This window comes from Salvelinus namaycush, chromosome 11 (assembly GCF_016432855.1).
Source record: "Salvelinus namaycush isolate Seneca chromosome 11, SaNama_1.0, whole genome shotgun sequence".
Lineage (NCBI taxonomy): Eukaryota > Metazoa > Chordata > Actinopteri > Salmoniformes > Salmonidae > Salvelinus > Salvelinus namaycush.
In genome coordinates, this window is record NC_052317.1 from 14,414,527 (window position 1) to 14,437,358 (window position 22,832).

Below are 22,832 nucleotides of genomic sequence, written 5' to 3' on the forward strand. Positions count from 1 at the left end.
ATGTCACGATAAAATGTGTTAGTGTTAATATTTGTACGAAAATAGCGGTTAACAGTTCGCTAGCTTGATGCTAACCAAATTTAGCTTGGCTAAACGCTATAGTAGTTAGCTCTAGCCATTTGGTTTTAGTCAATGTCAGTTTAATGTAATGGTTGTAGTGTAACGGTGTAATTAAGTTGTTAAATTCCTGCATAAAATGGGTGTTATGCCATCTCCTGGTGGATTAATGTGTTTACATGGTCTAAAACACTCAGTGATAAAGGTATGGGATTCTGGTCAGTGATAAAGGTATGGGATTCTAGGTAATCCACAGCAGATCTATGGAGAATTGCTGTGGGTGAGTTGAAAATTGAATGGTCCCGGGATAGAAATGTATAAAGTTGACATTACATCATAAAATCCACCTTTTGCATCGTACATTAGTAATTTATGTCATTAGTAACTAATGTTGTTGGTTTGCCGTCAAATAAGCCACTCTTTATATGTTATTTGCCGAATTTCAGTTAGCCATGTGGGTTTTATGCAAGCTAAAGTTCCCTCTTTAGGAGTGCTATTTATATCCCATCGACTACTCATCATTCATCCATACTGTCACGTCCTGACCATAGTTCTTGTGTGTTTTGCTTGTTTAGTGTTGGTCAGGACGTGAGCTGGGTGGGCATTCTATGTTGTGTGTCTAGTTTGTCTGTTTCTGTGTTCAGCCTAATATGGTTCTCAATCAGAGGCAGCTGTCAATCGTTGTCCCTGATTGAGAATCATATATAGGTGGCTTGTTTTGTGTTGGGGATTGTGGGTGGTTGTCTTCTGTCTTTGTGTTCTGCACCAGATAGGACTGTTTTTGGTTTTCACATTTATTGTTTTGTTGTTTGTAGTGTTCTCATATTCTTTATTAAATTATGTTGAACACGCCGCGCTGCATTTTGGTCCTCTCCTTCATCCCAGGAAGAAAACCGTAACACATACTGTGTGTGTCCCATGATTGCAGGTAATTTATGACAAATGTATAAAGTATATGTTTTAAAAATTTGAGCACCAGCTAACAGCATATTAGCCTGGTTTTGTTAGCTTAGGAAAATATGTGGTACATTCTAGGTATTATATTTCTTCGCCACAAGAGTGTGACGTTGAGAAATTTCTCAGGTTAATTTGATATATTTTGATACTAAAATGGATGATAGTTTATTCTGATGTTGTGAATATGAGATTACACATGGAAACAATATATTTTTATTATAGTAAATTGGGAATTATTAGAAGTTGTTAAATCCACTATACGATCACTGTCACGACTTCAACCGAGGCAGGCTCTCCTTCCCATTCGGGTGGCGCTCGGCGGTCGTCGTCACCGGCCTACTAGCTGCCACTGACTCTTTTTCCTCCCCCTCCTTATGTGTTTATTTGTATCACCTGTGTTTAGGTAATTGGTAATTAGTGTGGCTTTATTAGTCAGCCAGCCCGTACGCTTCTTTGTGCGGGATTGTTCGTTTGTAGCTTTGGATTTCGGGAGTGGGTTATGTATTGTGGACTGGGTTTGTCTCCCGTGTTTTTGGACAGTTGTTTATGACACCCAGTAAGTCCGTGTTGGACATTTTGTTTGCCAGTTGGGCATTAAAGATTCAACGTATTGAAGCTCTGCTGTTCCTGCGTCTGACTTCACACCCCCCGACACCCAGGGCGTTACAGAATCACGCACCACTAAAATGGAGTCAGCAGGAGCAGCAGCCAACCCTCTCCCATCGATGGAGGAACGGGTTCTCCACCACACCACCGTCCTCCATCGGATCGGATCAGCCATGGACCAAATGATGGAGAGAATGGAGCGATGGGAGAGGAGTGGGCTCCTCTCTCCACCTTCGGCTCCCCCCCCCAGGACTCTCCATCCCCCGGCTCCAGCGCGCTCCATCTTACGCTCCCGAGGGATTATGATGGAGCGGCGGCAGGTTGTCAGGGGTTCTTACTCCAACTGGAGCTATACCTGGCCACTGTTCGCCCCACTCCCTCGGGAGCGGAGAGGGTGAGTGTCCTCGTCTCCTGCCTAACGGGTCGTGCTCTGGAGTGGGCCAACGCAGTCTGGAATGGCCCGGACTCCGCGAAGGAGAACTACCCGGAGTTTACCCGTCGTTTTCGTGCCGTGTTTGACCACCCCCCAGACGGCCGAGCGGCAGGTGAGAGACTATTTCATCTCAGGCAGGAGAGGAGGAGCGCACAGGATTTCGCGCTGGAGTTCCGGACCTTGGCCGCGGGATCAGGGTGGAACGACAGGGCCCTCATTGACCACTACCGGTGTAGTCTCCGGGAGGACGTCCGCAGTGAGCTAGCGTGTCGGGACATCGCACTTTCTCTGGATGAGCTTATTGACATGTCCATCCGACTGGATAATCTGCTGGCTGCCCGCGGGCGTTCGGAGAGGGTCCTGTGCGTTCCACCACCCAGCGCCCCGGCTCACATCCCGATGGAGTTGGGAGGGGCCGCGCCTAGGGGTACCGGAGGAGGAGGCCCCCCCTGCACCAGCTGTGGTCGGAGAGGACACACGGCCGATCGGTGCTGGGGGGGTCTGTCTGGGAGTCGAGATGTCAGGCGGAACGCTTCTCGATCACCCCAGGTGAGTCAGCACCAAACTCACTCAGAACCCCCTGTTGGTCACATGTTTGTCTCAATTTTTTTCCTTTATTTTTTCCCCTCTTCCCAGCATAGGGCACTAGTCGATTCAGGTGCAGCTGGGAACTTTATGGATCGCGGACTCGCCCGTAAGTTGGGCGTTCCGCTTGTGCCGATAGATTCTCCCTTTCCCGTGCACTCCCTAGATAGCCGGCCATTAGGGTCAGGGGTGGTCAGGGAGGCCACAGTTCCCCTGGACATGGTGACGCAGGGGAATCATAGGGAACGTATCAGTCTCTATATTATTGATTCGCCTGCGTTTCCAGTGGTGCTGGGTATTCCCTGGTTGGCCCGGCACAATCCCAATATTTCGTGGAGACAGGGGGTTCTCCAGGGGTGGTCAGAGGAGTGTTCTGGAAGGTGTCTGGGAGTTTCCCTTGGTGCCACGTCGGTGGAGAGTCCAGACCAGGGTTCCACGGTGCGCATTCCCCCCGAGTATGCCGATTTGGCAATCGCTTTCTGTAAAAGGAAAGCGACGAAATTACCACCACATCGACCGGGTAGGGATTGTGCGATAGATCTCCAGGTTAACGCTGCGCTTCCCAAGAGTCACGTGTACCCTTTGTCCCAAGAGGAGACGTTGGCTATGGAGACATATGTCGCGGAGTCTCTGGGACAGGGGTACATTCGGCCCTCCATCTCACCCGTCTCCTCGAGTTTCTTTTTTGTGAAGAAAAAGGAGGGAGGTTTGCGTCCGTGTATTGATTATAGAGGTCTAAATGCCATCACAGTGGGGTTTAGTTACCCACTACCTCTCATCGCTTCGGCGGTGGAATCATTTCACGGAGCGCAGTTCTTTACAAAACTGGACCTCAGGAGCGCGTACAGTCTGGTGCGTATTCGGAAAGGAGACGAGTGGAAAACCGCATTTAGTACCACATCGGGCCACTATGAGTACTGCGTCATGCCGTATGGGTTAAAGAATGCTCCAGCCGTTTTCCAATCCTTTGTAGACGACATTCTCAGGGACCTGCACGTGCAGGGGGTAGTTGTGTATATCGATGACATTCTGATCTACTCAACTACTCACGCCGCGCATGTATCTCTGGTACGCAAAGTGCTTGGCAGACTGCTGGAGCATGACTTATACGTCAAGGCTGAGAAGTGTGTGTTCTCCAAACAAGCCGTCTCCTTCCTGGGTTATCGCATTTCCACCTCGGGGGTGGTGGTGGAGAGTGACCGCATAAAGGCCGTGCGTAATTGGCCGACTCCGACCACGGTAAAAGAGGTGCAGCGGTTTTTGGGTTTTGCCAACTACTACCGGAGATTTATCCGGGGTTTTGGCCAGGTAGCGGCTCCCATTACCTCACTGCTGAAGGGGGGCCCGGTGCGGTTGCGGTGGTCAGCGGCGGCGGACGGAGCTTTCAACAGGTTGAAGGCTCTGTTCACGGATGCTCCCGTGTTGGCGCATCCGGATCCCTCTTTAGCATTCATAGTGGAGGTGGACGCGTCCGAGGCTGGGGTGGGTGCCGTGCTATCACAGCGCTCGGGTACGCCACCAAAACTCCGCCCCTGCGCTTTCTTCTCTAGTAAGCTCAGTGCAGCGGAGCGTAACTATGATGTGGGGGATCGGGAGTTGTTAGCGGTGGTCAGGGCTCTGAAGGTGTGGAGACACTGGCTTGAGGGGGCTAAGCACCCCTTTCTCATCTGGACCGACCACCAGAATCTGGAGTATATTCGGGCAGCTCGGAGACTGAACCCACGTCAGGCAATGTGGGCCATGTTTTTCACCCGGTTTCGGTTCACGTTGTCCTATAGACCCGGCTCCCAAAACGTAAAGGCAGACTCACTGTCCTGCCTTTACGACACGGAGGATAGGACCACCGAACCCACTCCCATCATCCCCGCCTCGAGGCTGATGGCGCCAGTGGTATGGGAGGTGGACTCGGACATCGAGCGGGCGCTACGGGCGGAACCCGCGCCTCCTCAGTGTCCGGCGGGCCGTAAGTACGTACCGCTTGGTGTTCGGGACCGACTGATTCGGTGGGCTCATGTCCTACCCTCCTCGGGTCACCCTGGGGTGACGAGGACAGTGGGGAGCCTTCGGGGGAGGTATTGGTGGCCTACCTTAGCTCGAGACGTTAGGGTTTATGTCTCCTCCTGTTCGGTATGCGCTCAGAGTAAGGCTCCTAGGCACCTTCCTAGAGGGAAGTTGCAACCCCTCCCCGTTCCACAACGGCCATGGTCTCATCTGTCCGTAGACTTCCTGACCGATCTTCCCCCCTCTCAGGGAAACACTACGGTTCTGGTAATTGTGGATCGGTTTTCTAAGTCCTGCCGTCTCCTCCCGTTGCCCGGTATCCCTACTGCCCTACAGACTGCGGAGGCCTTATTCACCCACGTCTTCCGGCACTACGGGGTGCCGGAGGACATCGTTTCTGATCGGGGCCCCCAGTTCACGTCCCGAGTATGGAGGGCGTTCATGGAGCATCTGGGGGTCACGGTCAGCCTGACTTCCGGTTATCACCCCGAGAGTAATGGGCAGGTGGAGAGAGTGAACCAGGAGGTGGGTAGGTTTCTGCGGTCGTATTGCCAGGACCGGCCAGGGGAGTGGGCGAGATACATTCCCTGGGCCGAGATGGCCCAGAACTCACTACGCCACTCCTCTACTAATGTGTCCCCCTTTCAGTGTGTGTTGGGGTACCAGCCGGTCCTGGCACCATGGCATCCGAGCCAGACCGAGGCTCCTGCGGTGGAGGAGTGGGTACAGCGCTCCAAGGAGACCTGGAGGGCCGTCCAGGAGTCCCTCCAACAAGCTACGAGAAGGCAGAAGAGGAGCGCTGACCGCCACCGCAATTGTATATAACATTGCACATACTGTAGTATAATTTTTTCCGATTGACTTAGTGTTTTTGTATAACGTACTTTGACGTCACAGATACTCCACCTGATGTGGTGGAAGTTGTCGAACCAGATCAGAACGCCTTCGAAGACCACCTTCAGGCATGGACTGAGGAGGATGTGGAGGTTTTTGACCAGGTAAAAATGATAGTAAGCTGTTAATTTATTTTCTGGCCTTCGAAGAGATATGTAAGAGATGTATTTGTAATAATATGAAATAAAATTGCATTTATTTCTACTATCAATCAAGGTGAGACTGAACATGGACAGGGCGCATGAGAAGGAGAGCCACCTGAGAACAATTAAGGGGACCAAGAGCTTCGACATCTGGGTGAATGACTTGGCTTGGAAGAAGGATGAAAGGAAGGCGAGACCCGGGAAAGCTTGGTGCTCTTTCGCTCCTAGCTGGGGTCAACATCCGTTAAGGTGAATATAGAAATCTCAGATAACTATTTGCATTTGCTGCCTTGTGGGTGACATCGCCATGCTGTCAACAGTACCAACACTTGCCCAGGGGTTTCTCCACATAGTCAATCTCAAGGATAACCACTGGGTCACGTTAAGTAACCGCCACTTCCTGGTAGGTACTGTTAAGGTGAATGACTCCATGGGCATGGCACCACCCTGGAGTTTCTCTCACAACTCATCTCTATCTTTTCCAGGGAACATCCCTTACCAACCCCACTGACATCAAAGATTAGACAGGTATCCTTTCTTTTCTGTCTGCCATTAACATTATTGCATGTCTAATCATCATCAAATTTATTTACATAGCCCTTCTTACATCAGCTGATATCTCAAAGTGCTGTACAGAAACCCAGCCTAAAACCCCAAACAGCAAGCAATGCAGGTGTAGAAGCACGGTGGCTAGTAAAAACTCCCTAGGAAGAAACCTAGAGAGGAACCAGGCTATGAGGGGTGGCCAGTCCTCTTCTGGCTGTGCCGGGTGGAGATTATAACAGAACATGGCCAAGATGTTCATAAATGACCAGCATGGTCAAATAATAATAATCACAGTAGTTGTCAAGGGTGCAACAAGTCAGCACCTCAGTAGTAAATGTCAGTTGGCTTTTCATAGCCGATCATTAAGAGTATCTCTACCGTTCCTGCTGTCTCTAGAGAGTTGAAAACAGCAGGTCTGGGACAGGTAGCACGTCCGGTGAACAGGTCAGGGTTCCATAGCCGCAGGCAGAACATTTGAAACTGGAGCAGCAACACGGCCAGGTGGACTGGGGACAGCAAGGAGTCATCATGCCAGGTAGTCCTGAGGCATGGTCCTAGGGCTCAGGTCCTCCGAGAGAGAGAAAGAGAGAATTAGAGAGAGCATACTTAAATTCACACAGGACACCGGATAAGACAGGAGAAGTACTCCAGATGTAACAGACTGACCCTAGCCCCAGACACATAAACTACTGCAGCATAAATACTGGAGGCTGAGACAGGAGGGGTCAGGAGACACTGTGGCCCCATCCGATGATACCCCCGGACAGGGCCAAACAGGCAGGATATAACCTCACCCAATTTGCCAAAGCACAGCCCCCACACCACTAGAGGGATATCTTCAACCACCAACTTACCATCCTGAGACAAGGCCGAGTATAGCCCACAAAGATCTCTGCCACGTGCCAACCCAGACAGGAAGATCACGTCAGTGACTCAACCCACTCAAGTGCTTGAGTAGGGACGGACAGCAAGGGCGGTTCGTTGCTACAGAGCCTTTCCGTTCACCTTCACACTCCTGGTGAAGAGAAGTCTTCAGTAAAGACTTAAAGGTTGAGACCGAGTCTGCGTCTCACATGGGTAGGCAGACCATTCCATAAAAATGGAGCTCTATAGGAGAAAGCCCTGCCTCCAGCTGTTTGCTTAGAAATTCTAGGGACAATTAGGAGGCCTGCATCTTGTGACCGTAGCGTACGTGTAGGTATGTACGGCAGGACCAAATCGGAAAGATAGGTAGGAGCAAGCCCATGTAATGCTTTGTAGGTTAGCAGTAAAACCTTGAAATCAGCCCTTGCCTTAACAGGAAGCCAGTGTAGGGAGGCTAGCATTGGAGTAATGTAATCAAATTGTTTGGTTCTAGTCAGGATTCTAGCAGCCATATTTAGCACTAACTGAAGTTTATTTAGTGCTTTATCCGGGTAGCCGGGTAGCCGAAAAGTAGAGCATTGTAATAGTCTAATAGTGCTACCTAGAAGTAGCAAAAGCATGGATACATTTTTCTGCAACATTTTTGAGCAGAAAGTTTCAGATTTTTGCAATGTTACGTAGATGTAAAAAAGCTGTCCTTGAAACAGTCTTGATATGTTCGTCAAAAGAGAGATCAGGGTCCGGAGTAACGCCAAGGTCCTTCACAGTTTTATTTGAGACGACTGTACAACCATCAAGATTAATTGTCAGATTCAACAGGGGATCTCTTTGTTTCTTGGGACTTAGAACAAGCATCTCTGTTTTGTCCGAGTTTAAAAGTAGAAAGTTTGCAGCCATCCACTTCCTTATGTCTGAAACACAGACTTCTAGCGAGGGCAATTTTGGGGCTTCACCATGTTTCATTGAAATATACAGCTGTGTGTCATCCGCATAGCAGTGAAAGTTAACATTATGTTTTCGAATAACATCCCCAAGAGGTAAAATATATAGTGAAAACAATAGTGGTCCTAAAACGGAACCTTGAGGAACACAGAAATTTACAGTTGATTTGTCAGAGGACAAACCATTCACAGAGACAAATATCTTTCCGACAGATAAGATATCTTATCTGATATCTTTCCGACAGATAAGATCTAAACCAGGCCAGAACTTGTCCGTGTAGACCAATTTGGGTTTCCAATCTCTCCAAAAGAATGTGGTGATCGATGGTATCAAAAGCAGCACTAAGGTCTAGGAGCACGAGGACAGATGCAGAGCCTCGGTCCAACGCCATTAAAAGGTAATTTACCACCTTCACAAGTGCAGTCTCCGTGCTATGATGGGGTCTAAAACCAGACTGAAGCATTTCGTATACATTGTTTGTCTTCAGGAAGGCAGTGAGCTTTTTCCCCCAAAATTGAGAGGAATGGAAGATTTGATATAGGCCGATAGTTTTTTATATTTTCTGGGTCAAGGTTTGGCTTTTTCAAGAGAGGCTTTATTACTGCCACTCTTAGTGAGTTTGGTACACATCCGATGGATAGAGAGCCGTTTATTACGTTCAACATAGGAGGGCCAAGCACAGGAAGCAGCTCTTTCAGTAGTTTAGTTGGAATAGGGTCCAGTATGCAGCTTGAAGGTTTAGAGGCCATGATTATTTTCATCATTGTGTCAAGAGATATAGTACTAAAACACTTAAGTGTCTCTCTTGATCCTAGGTCCTGGTAGAGTTGTGCAGACTCAGGACAACTGAGCTTTGGAGGATTACGCAGATTTAAAGAGGAGTCCGTAATTTGCTTTCTAATGATCATGATCTTTTCCTCAAAGAAGTTCATGAATTTATTACTGCTGAAGTGAAAGCCATCCTCTCTTGGGGAATGCTGCTTTTTAGTTAGCTTTGCAACAGTATCAAAAATAAATTTCGGATTGTTCTTATTTTCCTCAATTAAGTTAGAAAAATAGGATGATCGAGCAGCAGTGAGGGCTCTTCGATACTGCACGGTTGTAACGGCTTTCGTCCTCGTCTGATGAGGCGTAGCAAGGATCGGACCAATGTGCAGCGTGGTAAGTGTCCATAATAGATTTTTAATAAATCAAAATGAACACAGAACAAAAATAACAAAACACCGAAACAGTCCCGTATGGTGCGAACACTGAAACAGGAAACAACCACCCACAACCAAAATGGGGAAAACAGGCTACCTAAATATGATTCTCAATCAGAGACAACGATCGACAGCTGCCTCTGATTGAGAACCATATCAGGCCATACATAGAAATACAACAACATAGAAAACAGAACATAGACTACCCACCCCAACTCACGCCCTGACCAACGTAACACAAAGACATAAAAAGAAACTAAGGTCAGAACGTGACAACGGTACTGTCTTTCCAAGCTAGTCGGAAGACTTCCAGTTTGGTGTGGCGCCATTTCCGTTCCAATTTTCTGGAAGCTTGCTTCAGAGCTAATCAAACATTTAAATTACTATTACTATTTACTAATAACTATTTTTACATACCTGATAATCATTTAACCTGTGTGTTTGCTTGTTTACGTCTATCTCCTACCCTGTAACCTATACTCTGCTCCTGTTCTCCAGGACCTAGGGATTATGACACCCAGACATTGATCCACCTGATGTCCTCCATTACCAACCACCCTCCAACTTTTCATTACATCAGCTACTGTTATTGTCAAGTTTCATTATCTGCTAAGAAAGAGCAAGACAACGATCATACTGGGCACATAATGTGAGCTGCACAGATTAGCTAAAAACACTAGCACTGCAAACACTCGGAACAAAGAGGGCAGCAGCGCCTGGACTTTGAAGTTTCCCTCTTAGAGTCCACTACCTGTTGAAAAACAAGTGACAGGCAGAACCTCCCATCCACACAAGACCCTCGTCCTCTCTAATCCACACACCAGAATTCTGTATTTCAGTCTGATTGCCATGTGAGTGTACAAAAAATCTGAAAGTAAATTGACACATGTACAAAAAAAATATCAATGGTTATGTATTTAAATCTGAAATATTGCTAGATTGGTTTTCACAGCTGTTTCATAAGGTGTTCGTTATTGTCAATTGTAACGTATCCCTTGATGGTATCTGTTAGTTCAACATTATTAATTTTATCATAAAATATACAATAGGTATATATTCAACCACAAGGGTGTACTAATGAGCTATGATTTTTTAAAATCATAATTGAGGACTAAAATTATTTCAGTAAGGGAATGTCTGTTTAAAATGAAAACATGCCAGCCGGACAAGCCAGTGTATGAATCAAATGAATTTGCATATGAATGGAGTGGAAATTAGTTCACTTTGTGATCTGTACGGTAAGTTACATTAATACATGTGTGTGGGGGGGCATTGAAATGATATAATGTTAACCCTGATGCCTATTTATACATAAACAGCAGAAGATGGTAAATAACATTAATCGCAATGGTTAGCCTATGCAAATTAATAGGAATACATTTAGCCTAATTGGTAATATGACGTGAGGGAAAGTCAGGATCCTAGTCAAGCTTTTGTTTGTAAATTCCAGATTAAATATAGGTCTTCATGTGGATCAAATCTTTAGGCAATTGTGGGCTAAATCAATGACAAACAGCATAAATGTTCAGGCTTCATCATGACCTGTGATTGAAACAGGCTGGGGTGTTTTCGGTTCCGTTTAGTCTAAGAATATGCATACGAACGCAACTGCACTGAAATGAATAGCCTGATTCAATGGGATTCTCCTGAATAATAAATGTTTTTATATGTTAAGCTGTTTTGGTCTATGCATAGACCTATACCGATTCTAACTTTTTAATATTTTGCATTAGGCATAGCTCTACATTACAGAGCATTTAATTAACCAACCACATTTTCCTGTGGTGTTTAGGCTGCTCAAGACCTTCGATAGACTAGTAGACTGCGGAAATAGTCGTGGTTTATCATTGTTATAGCTTAGATCGCTTTATAAAATCTGTGCCGTTGCTTTTCCTATGGCTAAGCAAACAAGTGGTAGCCTATGCTTTTTGTACATCTCTATAACAAGGCCTACATCCTCACATACGCCCTCAATTCAAACCCTGCTTTTAACCATCTCCACAGAAATGTATAGAAGAAGGATTGCATGGTGACAGTGATTGTCTGTTAATCCAGTAAATTGGGAAGTGGGGGGAAAACGAGATCAAATCATGACATCAGTGATTTTCAGGTCAGAGAAAGATGCAGGAAATTCCGAGTTGGATGACTGTTCAAAACAAAAATCCTAGTCTGAGTTCGTTTTTTTCAGAGTTCCCAGTTGTCTTGAACGCACTGAAGTCGGAAGATCAGAAATTGCAGACTTCCGAGTTGTTTTGAATGCGCCACTAGAGACCTAGACTACCCCCAACAAAGAAAAGGAAAGGGGGATACCTAGTCAGTTGTACAACTGAATGCATTCAACTGAAATGTTTTTTCCGCATTTAACCCAACCCCTCTGAATCAGCGGGGGCTGCCTTAATCGAAATCCACGTATTCGTTGCCCAGGGAACAGTGGGTTAACTGCCTTGCCCGGGCATGTGACGTGTCAGTTACACGTTACGTGACGTGAACACCACTTGAACACTACGTCTACATGACATGTCACGTGACATGAATGCGTCGGCAGTTGTCTCCATTGACAGTCAATGTTAATTAATGGCGTTATTTTATGGCGCTAGGAAGACGTTGGGTGACTTGGTGAGAGGTATCAGTAGCTTCACGAGGCTTAATTCTGGCATGAATCACCCCCCATACCACTCCTCGACCAGCGCGTCTAGCGTGCGCTCTGAACACTCCGAGAGCGAAACGCTGAATTTACAAACGCCCAGAGCGCTCTCTGGTACTCCAGATTGAATTTACTAACACACCCAAAGTGTTATAATTTTATCCAAAATATTTAACAATATTTCAGATTGAATACGGCCGAAATTTGTCTATTCATATTGTTATAGATCCTTTGTAAACAGAGTACACACCCATTACACAGGTGCAAGCAGAGACAAATATGAGGTTGTTAAATATTTAAATATTGTCCTGGCAATGGCATGTTGTTTGCTTACGTTTGTCTGGGGCTTACATTTTGAATGTTAGATTACATATTAAAACAGTTTTAACTTTAGTTCACGACATACTCACTGATTCTATAGTTTGGAGCTATGTGGCAACAATTTTAGTTTTTCAATTACAACAGACTTTTAAAAGATTTGACCCCGACGTGATTTGAACACGCAACCTTCTGATCTGGAGTCAGACGCGCTACCGTTGCGCCACGAGGTCTGAAACCACAGAATGGCCTTTCACATATGTGACTGTGTCCTAACACAATACATATTCTATTGGTATGTCTAGTTTGTCACAGTTTGCTATCACTAAACAGAGAATGGTGGCAGACTACAAACGAGAAGTGAAATCGACTGTTTGCTACAGCAATATACTGTTATAATTTGCTTGGAGCAACTGCAGTTTCCCACTCACTACAAATTGTAGTGTTTAGCGACTAGTGCTTTTTGAGGTCTGTTCGGTTTCGGTTCAATTCTAAAAAAAATAATCACGGTTTTGATTTCGGTTTTGATCTTTTTTTTAATATGAAATGCATTATGAAATAATAACGTCACAGTGATTTTAGAGCTTATAATGGAAATTCCAAAGCCAAAAATAGTGACCATTCAATTGCCAAAACGTCCCATTGTCTCTGTCCGGTCCACATTGGGTAGACAGCCATAGAAAAATTGGAAATGACTATGAAATAATAAAATATTTAAGTTGTGTATATAATTTATGACTTTATTATTTTTCCTTCATTAAATTAATCATCTCAGCTCAGGCAGTAGCAGTCAGCCAGCCAGGTCATCTAACATTGTGCTCCCCATACTGTACTGTCTTCAGTCATGCTATTTAGCTAGCCTGCCTAAGTATGCTGCAGAGCTGTCTGACGAAATCATTTACTAGTTCTTCAAAGTAGATAAGGTATACTTTCACAACTCATTGTGTTGTGTACATTCCTCTCTTATGCAATATATGCGCTGTGTGTGTATCTAACCAAATGTAGCAGGCGTAAAAGTTGATTGTTTATATTTATTTATTTTGTATTAACCCCTATTTCTCCCCAATAGTGTAAAAGTGTATCCGTCCAGAGACCTGTTGACGAGATTCTCATATCTATGCCCTAACAATGGGAGTGGTTGTCGCTAAAGTGGGAAGGCAGGCTACAAGTTTAGGTCCAAATTAAACCCAACGAAAACGCATTGGGTATATTTTGGACAGATTTTGGCTCTCGTTTAGCCTCCTCCTCGCTGATCCCGAAAAAAATGGCGCAATGCAATATGGCCATTATAGTTAATTACCACGTTTCTGCGAAGGACTATATTGAATATTTGCGTAATGAAAACTACAACTCCCTTCAGCCCAGTGTCCCACATAGGTCTTGACTAGATTTCTCTCGTGAATTATTTGATTTCTCTTTAGAGAAATGACGCGTCAGGCTCACAAAAAAAACCGAGTTAAATTGAATTCCAAGTAATTGAACCGCCGTTGGTCAATTAGTTGTTTAATAACCCCCCCCAAAATCACTCGGCGCTAACAGATTGAAGGGTTGGCAATGAGAGAGGTTGCTGAATTTAATCCGCAGCCATGTATATAAACTGTGCAATAGGTACACAAATTCATTAGGATCGTATGAGGGTCAAGATAACTAAAGGTGTTTTTTTGTCCTTCATGAAAGTAGAAGCATAATGACATAGACTTCAAAGTAAATTTTATGCTATTTTATTTCAGTGGAATGAGACAATTTTTCAATGTCCCAAGTGCTGCTCAATCAACTTCAACGAAAATAATTAGGAATAAAATTATACATTTAAAAAAATCTTTCCTAATTTTCAAATTTTCATTAAATGTTATCTTAGTTTTAGTCTTTTTATGTTAAATTCTGCACTTTTTGTAAATATATTGACTATTTTCTGTACATCCTCAAAGTTGTTGTTCACTCTGTTACATTGTGGTTACTGCCACTTTAAGAAAATATATATTTTCTACAATGATATTACAAACAGGAAATGATGTCACTTCCTTGGCGGGAAAACAACTGTGGTGAACCTGCTGAGTATCTAGATTTCATACTATTACATTTTCATCATTATATGTTGGTGAAGTGATGTGGGAAAGCATAACATGTCCACCCTGTTAAGCAAAAATACAAAAGATGTTAATTGAATTCCATAATTTCAAAATACATTTCTCAAACAATGCAAATTCCTTTTCAAGTGGCAGCCATTATCCTAGCTTCATCATGATGACTTGGAGCATAGTTGCTCATTTTAGCTCAAAATGTCCACCCTGTTATCCATGTACTTGTAACAGGGTGGACATGCACTCAACAGGGTGAACACATGGATGTCTTGCAGTAATGTGTTGCAAAAAGTGTTTTTTGTTCATAAATTGTATTACATAATTACAGTATGTATAGCATGTGTAGTATTTTAAGAATAAATAAATATCAATTGAATCAGGTCTTTCTGAAGGAATGGCACCTCCTTTTAGTGCAGCTGAAAGACAGCGGCAATACAGAGAACGACGTAATGCTGACCCAGAAAGAAGGAGAGAGTATCTAGAGAAAGAGAGGGAGAAATGGAAGAAAGATAAAGAGACAGGGAAGAAGAAGGCAATAGTTGAACTCAGTGACAGAGTGCAGCGTGCAGACAGGAAGAAATGGAGAGATTCAAAAAGGATACTCAGAGCCAGGGCCAAGGCTAGTGCGTTGCTGCAGTCCCAAACACCCCCGCAACTCCTGAAAATCAGCCTGGGCCTTCAATGTTAGAATATGCTTAAAATAAGGCATTTAAGATTATAAATTGCTAAACTTTCTACTAACTCTAACCGTAATCCCTAACCATAATCCATAACCCTAATCCCGATCTACTAACCCTTATCCTTAACTTTATCGCTGACTCTACCCATAGAACCCTAACCATTCATTTAATGTGTTTTAGGCAACGCCAGCAAGGGGAACGCATTAGAAAAAACACACACAGAAGACTCCAAAAAGAGAGAGAGCATTTAATATCAGAAGTGGCAAAGGAGAGGAGAAAAAAAAGGAAAAATACAGGAAGAGGTATGTAAGGGTTAGGGGAGAACAGGCATCTGTAGCGCCTCGTTCAACAGTCAAAGCATTGCTGAGACATCAGAATGTGACATCATCTATTAAGAGGGCTCTTCTCTTTCACACATCTCTCATTAAAGATATCAAAACAAAATACAGATATGCAAGGAAACAGAAGAACAAGCAAATCATTGTGAAAGTGACCTCTGTGAATATACTGAATAAGTATAAACTTCAGAAGCATGCCCAGACGGTGTTGGGCTTTTCAAATAAGAGAGCGAAGATGGAAGGGGACCTTTGCTATTTTTGACGAGGAAGGGAAGCAGAACAGAAACAGAAATCAAAAGGAAAGTGAAGGATTTCTTTCTCCGTGATGACATAAGTTGTATAACGACCGTCAGCAAACAAACCATCACATGACTAAAGAACAAAATGCAGAAGAGGCTTCTGACTGACACAATGAAAAAGCTGCACAGGAAGGTCCTGTCTGAGGAACTAGGTCAGTTGTCCTATACCTCCTTCTGCCGCCTCAGGCCATTTTAGGTTGTTACGCCCAATGACACTGATTGTGAACTTGTCAGTGTAAAAACCATGAGAATTTACAGTTCATGGTAAATTCTCTTCACAGCCTTGGGCTTTTGTCGACCAAAAACCTTGAGGACATGGTCGACCCAAGTATGTGCGACCCGAAATTGAAGCTACAGTTAAAGTCGGAAGTTTACATACACTTAGGTTGGAGTCATTAAAACTCGTTTTTCAACCACTCCACAAATTTCTTGTTAGCAAACTATAGTTTTGGCAAGTCGGTTAGGACATATACTTTGTGCATAACACAAGTCATTTTCCCAACAATTGTTTACAGACAGATTATTTCACTTATAATTCACTGTATCACAATTCCAGTGGGCCAGAAGTTTACATACATTAAGTTGACTGTGTCTTTAAACAGCTTGGAAAATTCCAGAAAATGATGTCATGGCTTTAGAAGCTTCTGATAGGCTAATTTACATAATTTAAATCAATTGGAGGTGTACCTGTGGATGTATTTCAAGGCCTACCTTCAAACTCAGTGCCTCTTTGCTTGACATCATGGGGAAATCAAAATAAATCAGCCAATACCTCAGAAAAAAATTGTAGACCTCCACAAGTCTGGTTCATCCTTGGAAGCAATTTCCAAATGCCTGAATGTACCACGTTCATCTGTACAAACACTAAACATCAAGTATAAACACACAGCCGTCATACCCCTCAGGAAGGAGATGAGTTCTGTCTCCTAGAGATTAACGTACTTTGGTGCGAAAAGTGCAAATCAATCCCAGAACAACAGCAAAGGACCTTGTGAAGATGCTGGAGGAAACAGGTACAAAAGTATCTATATCCACAGTAAAACAAGTCCTATATCGACATAACCTGAAAGGCCGTTTAGCAAGGAAGAAGCCACTGCTCCAAAACCGCCATAAAAAAGCCAGACTACGGTTTGAAACTGCACATGGGGACAAAGATTGTACTTTTTGGAGAAATGTCCTCTGGTCTGATGAAACAAAAATAGAACTGTTTGGCCATAATGACCATCGTTATGTTTGGAGGGAAAAGGGGGAGGCTTGCAAGCCGAAGAACACCATCCCAACCGTGAAGCACGGGGTGGCAGCATCATGTTGTGGGAGTGCTTTGCTGCAGGAGGGACTGGTGCACTTCACAAAATAGATGGCATCATAAGGATGAAAAATTATGTGGATATATTGAAGCATCTCAAGACATCAGTCAGGAAGTTAAAGCTTGGTTGCAAATGGGTCTTCCAAATGGACAATGACCCCAAGCATACTTCCAAAGTTGTGGCAAAATGGCTTAAGAACAACAAAGTCAAGGTATTGGAGTGGCCATCACGAAGCCCTGACCTCAATCCTATAGAAAATTTGTGGGCAGAACTGAAAAAGTGTGTGCGAGCAAGGAGGCCTACAGACCTGACTCAGTTACACCAGCTCTGTCAGGAGGAATGGGCCAAAATTCACCCAACTTATTGTGGGAAGCTTGTGGAAGGCTACACAAACATTTGACCCAAGTTAAATAATTTAAATGCAATGCTACCAAATACAAATTGAGTGTATGTAAACTTCTGAACCACTGGGAATGTGATGAAAGAAATAAAAGCTGAAATAAATCACTCTCTCCACTATTATTCTGACATTTCACATTCTTAAAATAAAGTGGTGATCCTAACTACCTAAAACAGGGAATTTTTACAAGGATTAAATGTCAGAAATTGTGAAAAACTGAGTTTAAATGTATTTGGCTAAGGTGTATGTAAACTTCCGACTTCAATTGTATGTGCTTATGGTGAATGTAAGGATTGCTTCCTCACCACTCATCCAACTCTGAAACCTCCTGGGAATGTAGAAGTTCCTCTGACACCTTGGAGAAGATCCAAAAAGATGAAGAGAAGTGCTCCATGATAACCGTGAAGAGGGAGGTCACAATAACAGAAACCGAACTGGTCAGTCAGTTTCAAGATAGGCTCGCCAAGTTTAGGCAACACATCTTTAATATCAAGTGGCAATACAGGGCCTATAGGGAGCTTAGGGAGAGTCTGAAGAACAATGAATGCTTGCTGCACATTGACTTCAGCGAAAACTATTCATGCAAATACAGTCAAGAGATCCAGTCTGTGCATTTTGGAGGATCTCACCAGCAAGCCACTCTCCACATTGGAGTGCTCTACACTGCTGCAGACCAACCACCAATTGCTTTTTGCTCCATTTCACCATCACAGAGACATGATCCACCTGCTATTTGGGCCCACCTTGATCCGGTTCTTGCTATGTTGAGCAGATTGCATGATACAAATGGTACTGTTTTGTAATATTGACCCATGCCCATTGCGTAAAACGGTAAAATTAATCATAGCACTGAACTATGTCTGCTGAGAAGGTTCTAATCCATAACTATTGTCCCGCTACATATATGGCCGGTTAGCTCAGTTGGTTAGAGCGTCGTGCTAATAACGCGAAGGTCGCGGGTTCGATACCCGTACTGGCCACAGACTTTTTTTTATTGTATTACTAGTTGAGGCTTTCGTGCATTTGGTACCATATGCCAATGTGTATGTGTCATTAAATGTTAAAAGCAAACGTATACAAGTTGTCCTACTAAGTGACATTGGCGAGTGATATTTGCAATAATTTATTGTTTCATTTAGAATAGATTTATTGTTTCATTTAGAATAGATCTCTCAAATTCAAATCTGGACCTTGAAGCCAGTTCCACTGCTTTTTTTCATTCTTCTCATCTAATCAAGGACTGATTTAGACCTGGGACACCAGGTGGGTGCAGATTGGCAGTCTAAGCAGTAATGTTATTTTTTACTGCTTTTTAGACAGCTACAACATAGATTACATTAATTGATGGGGAGTTCAGACATCATAAAACCAACATAGATTTACACAACTGATGTCCAGGCGATGCATTAGTCGCTTCAGTCAGGGTTCGCATCAAATCATGAATGTAAAAGGACTAATTTTGTACTTCAGTTGCACTTTTCCACACCGATGAAATACACTATATGACCAAAAGTATGTGGACACTTGCTTGTCAAACATCTCATTCCAAAATCATGGGCTTTAATATGGAGTTGGTCCCCCCTCTTTGCTGCTATAACACTCTTCTGGGAAGGCTTTCCACTAGATGTTGTAACATTGTAGCAGGGACTTGCTTCCATTCAGCCACAAGAGCATAGATTCAAGCTGACATTAACAACAGACCTGAAGTGTATGGTCACAGGTTTATGTTCTGTGGAATTCATGACATTGTTGTACAGGTTTATGCTTATTTTATCTTATGGCTGAAGCTTTAATTAACATTGTTTATGTTGATATGGTTGTTTAGCTCTGGGGAAGAGGTGTCCAGGGGGCGGAGCGGGATTGTTTATTGCGGTCATGTAGACTTGTCCAATTAGTTATTTGGTAGAACAGAAAACGAGCAGTACTCCAGACCTCCAGGGTAGGATTTGAATACCCCAAGGAATAGATTTTTTGTCCTAGGGTGATGTAAAAAGTGTTTCCGCCCGGTCTCGAACCGGAGACCTTTCGCGTGTTAGGCGAGGGGTAGGATTTGAAAACCCCAAGGAATAGATTTTTTTCCTAGGGTGATGTAAAAATTGTTTCCGCCCGGTCTCGAACCGGGGACCTTTCGCGTGTTAGGCGAACGTGATAACCACTACACTACGGAAACTGGAAAGATTTGGTTAGAAGTAATTGTAATGAATGGGAGTCGCAAAAATCTTGCAAACGGTTTATTGGATAGGTACATTAAGTAATTGATCTAGATTATACTGTTATTAGCCTATAGGACATGTTATTTAAAGAAATGGTCTAGGATTACTATTTGCACTCACATACATTTTCAATCTCAATCCTTTGTATCACAAGGTTAGAGAAGGCCTGCTTAGCATTTTCATGTTGCACACTAACATCAAATCAAATTATATTTGTCACATACACATGGTTAGCAGATGTTAATGCGAGTGTAGCGAAATGCTTGTGCTTCTAGTTCCGACAATGCAGTAATAACCAACGAGTAATCTGACCTAACAATTTCACAACAACTACCTTATACACACAAGTGTAAAGGGATGAAGAATATGTACATAAAGATATATGAATGAGTGATGGTACAGAACGGCATAGGCAAGATGCAGTAGATGGTATCGAGTACAGTATATACATATGAGATGAGTAATGTAGGGTATGTAAACATATAAAAGTGGCATTGTTTAAAGTGGCTAGTGATACATGTATTACATAAAGATGGCAAGATGCAGTAGATGGTATAGAGTACAGTATATACATATGAGATGAGTAGTGTAGGGTATGTAAACATTATATTAAGTGGCATTGTTTAAAGTGGCTAGTGATACATTTTTCGGCTTTCTAGCCACCGCCGATCCACTTTTCATTTTCCATTTGTTCTGTCTCTCTTTTTACACCTGTTTTCACTCAACTAATGATTTGTTTATTATTTGTATTTTCGTTCTGTCATGGTGTGCGTGTATTTGTTATGTATATTTGACATTTTGAGTAAAAGTACGTTGATTACTCATATGCTGTCCTGCGCCTGACTCTACACCAGCTATACCTAGGACCCATTACACTCAGTTTGATGCAAGCCTCCTTGGCGCCCCCTGACAACCGTGCGTCGAGGAAATTTCTGGTTGCGACAACCAATCATATCGCCGTCCGCAACATAGACGTTGCAAAGAATTGCACTCGCCAACCAATCCGAGACGCCAGTGCAACCAAGAAGTAATCAATAATTAACCAATGAGGATATAGCTATAGCGGGACCTTTAAACTCTAGAAGAGGACCATGGAAAAATACATTTCCTCTCAGGTAATTTTGTTCGGGAGTTGAGTTATCTTTATTTTCTGAAGTAACGTTTACTATGAGCTATGGCGGGACCTTTAAACGCTAGAATAAAATCATGGAAAAACATATTTCCTCTCAGGTTATTTTGGCGAGATATCTTTCTTTTCTGGAGTAACGTTAGCTACAATTATTGTTGTCTGCCGTTTTCATTCATCATCATCATCGATCGGAATATCTAGCAGGTAAGATCAGTGTATTAGGCTACAGTACTATGTTAGTACGGTTATCAAGAGTTACAGTGTCGCTACAGTAACGCTATCTAACGCGTTAGTGAACTGGTGTTTTGACACTGACACATGTTATCGAAGTAACGTCAGCTAGCTTAACGTCCGATGACTCTGACCATCAAAATATTCTGTTAACCCAACTATTTCCATACTAAACTGGAGTTATTATTTGCTTATTACAATAGCTAGCAATCTAAACAACGTGTATTTTTAATTTTGAATGTTTATTTTATTTTATAGCTAATAGTTGTTTTTCAAACCTCTTATTTTCTCTTTTAATTTAGCTATTTGGACTAGACATAGCTATAGGGCAAACACTGTCTTGATATCAAATAGGCTAGGGTCATCATGTTAATTATGAATCAAAAGGCACAAGCCATATCCTATGCTCTTGCTTATGCTGGTGTGTCTGTTTGTGGTATAAATGTCCTTTAGCAAGTAGCTTAAGATAACACAAGTAGCTAGAGTTTATATACTTCATTTTATTGTTCCATCTATTAATCCAGTCTGCTCACTGATTAAAATGTATATTCTTTATGCTTATTAAATACAAACTTTCCCCTTTATGTTCACAGCAGACATGGAGCCCAGGTTCAGAAAACTGCCAAATGGAAGCCTTGTCTTAAAGGACAGTAAGGATTCCAGGATTTACAGGACAAAAACGACTAAAAGTGCATAGAGCAGGGCTGTGTCTCCAGACAAAGTGGTGGATTCAGCCAGGAGGGCTGTACTGCTCAGAGGTGGCAACCCAGCAAGCAGGGCACATTTGCTGGGTCAGCATGAGATGCAGTTTGGCCTTTAAAAGGGGCAGACCTTCAAGTGGGTGGTTGAAAATGTGCTGGCCTGGGTATTTGGTGACATCAATGCAGAAAGAATCTGCCTCAGCCAGTGAGGAGTGATTTCAAAAACCATGCTGCTAATAAGATGGCTTTCAAGGAATACATGGAGCTCTTCCCTGAGGGCCGGTTGCGACAACCAATCATAACCAAGTCCACCACCCAGCCATCCTCCACCACCCAGCCATCCTCCAACACCCAGCCATCCTCCAACACCCAGCCATCCTCTGCCATCCTCCACCACCCAGCCATCCTCTACCACCCAGCTAAAAAGACCAGATGACCACTTGTTCCCAGAGGTCCTCAACATCCTCACTCAGGTCATTGCTGGTTGGAAAACTACGCCTCTCCCAGAATCTCGACAGCACAATAAGGAAGCTCATTGTTAGCCGTGAATCCTCCGAAACACAACCCAGCCAAGCTGCACTGCTTCTTGACACAATGCTTAACCCTGACGCCAGCCGCACCAATGTGTCGGAGGAAACGCCGTACACCTGGCGACCGTGTCAGCGAGTACTTCGCTCGGCCCGCCACAGGAGTTACTAGTGCCGGATGGGACAAGAACATCTCTGCTGGCAAAACCCTCCCCGTACCCAGATGACGTGGGCAATTGTGCGCCGCCCCATGGGTCTCCCGGTCGCGGCCGGCTGTGACAGAGCCTGGACATAAAAGAGCCTGAACTTAAAACATGATCTCTAGCGGCACAGCTAGCCTTAGATCACTGCGCCCCTCCGGAGGCACGGTAGGATAGTCTTAATCGTAGATCATCCATTTTATTTTCCAGTGATTGCACGTTGGCCAATAGAACGGATGCTAGTGGAGGTTTACTCACTCGCCTACGAATTCTCATAAGGCAGCCTGATCTCCGCTCCTTTTTTGCCGTCTTCATGCAAATTATGAGGATTTGGGCTTGTTCTCGAGAAAGCAGTATATCCTTCGAGTCGGAATATTTGTCCAATTCGAGGTGAGTAATCGCTGTTCTGATGTCCAGTCCTCTTTTCAGTCATAAAAGACGGTAGCAGCAACATTATGTACAAAATAAGTTACAAACAACACAAACAAAAAAGCACAGTTGGTTAGGAGCCCGTAAAACAGCAGCTATCCCCTC

The 22,832-nt window shown here is 43.7% G+C and overlaps 3 non-coding genes across 3 annotated transcripts; 1 reads left to right on the forward strand and 2 right to left on the reverse strand.

Moving 5' to 3' along the window:
• Window positions 1-12,353: 12,353 nt before the first annotated feature.
• On the reverse strand, window positions 12,354-12,425 carry trnaw-cca. The gene has a single exon. It is a non-coding gene; the product is annotated as a tRNA-Trp (tRNA).
• A 5,778-nt stretch (window positions 12,426-18,203) lies between these two features.
• trnai-aau lies at window positions 18,204-18,277 on the forward strand. The gene has a single exon. It is a non-coding gene; the product is annotated as a tRNA-Ile (tRNA).
• Window positions 18,278-19,394: 1,117 nt separating this feature from the next.
• Window positions 19,395-19,467, reverse strand: trnav-aac. Its single transcript has one exon. It is a non-coding gene; the product is annotated as a tRNA-Val (tRNA).
• Window positions 19,468-22,832: the final 3,365 nt, after the last annotated feature.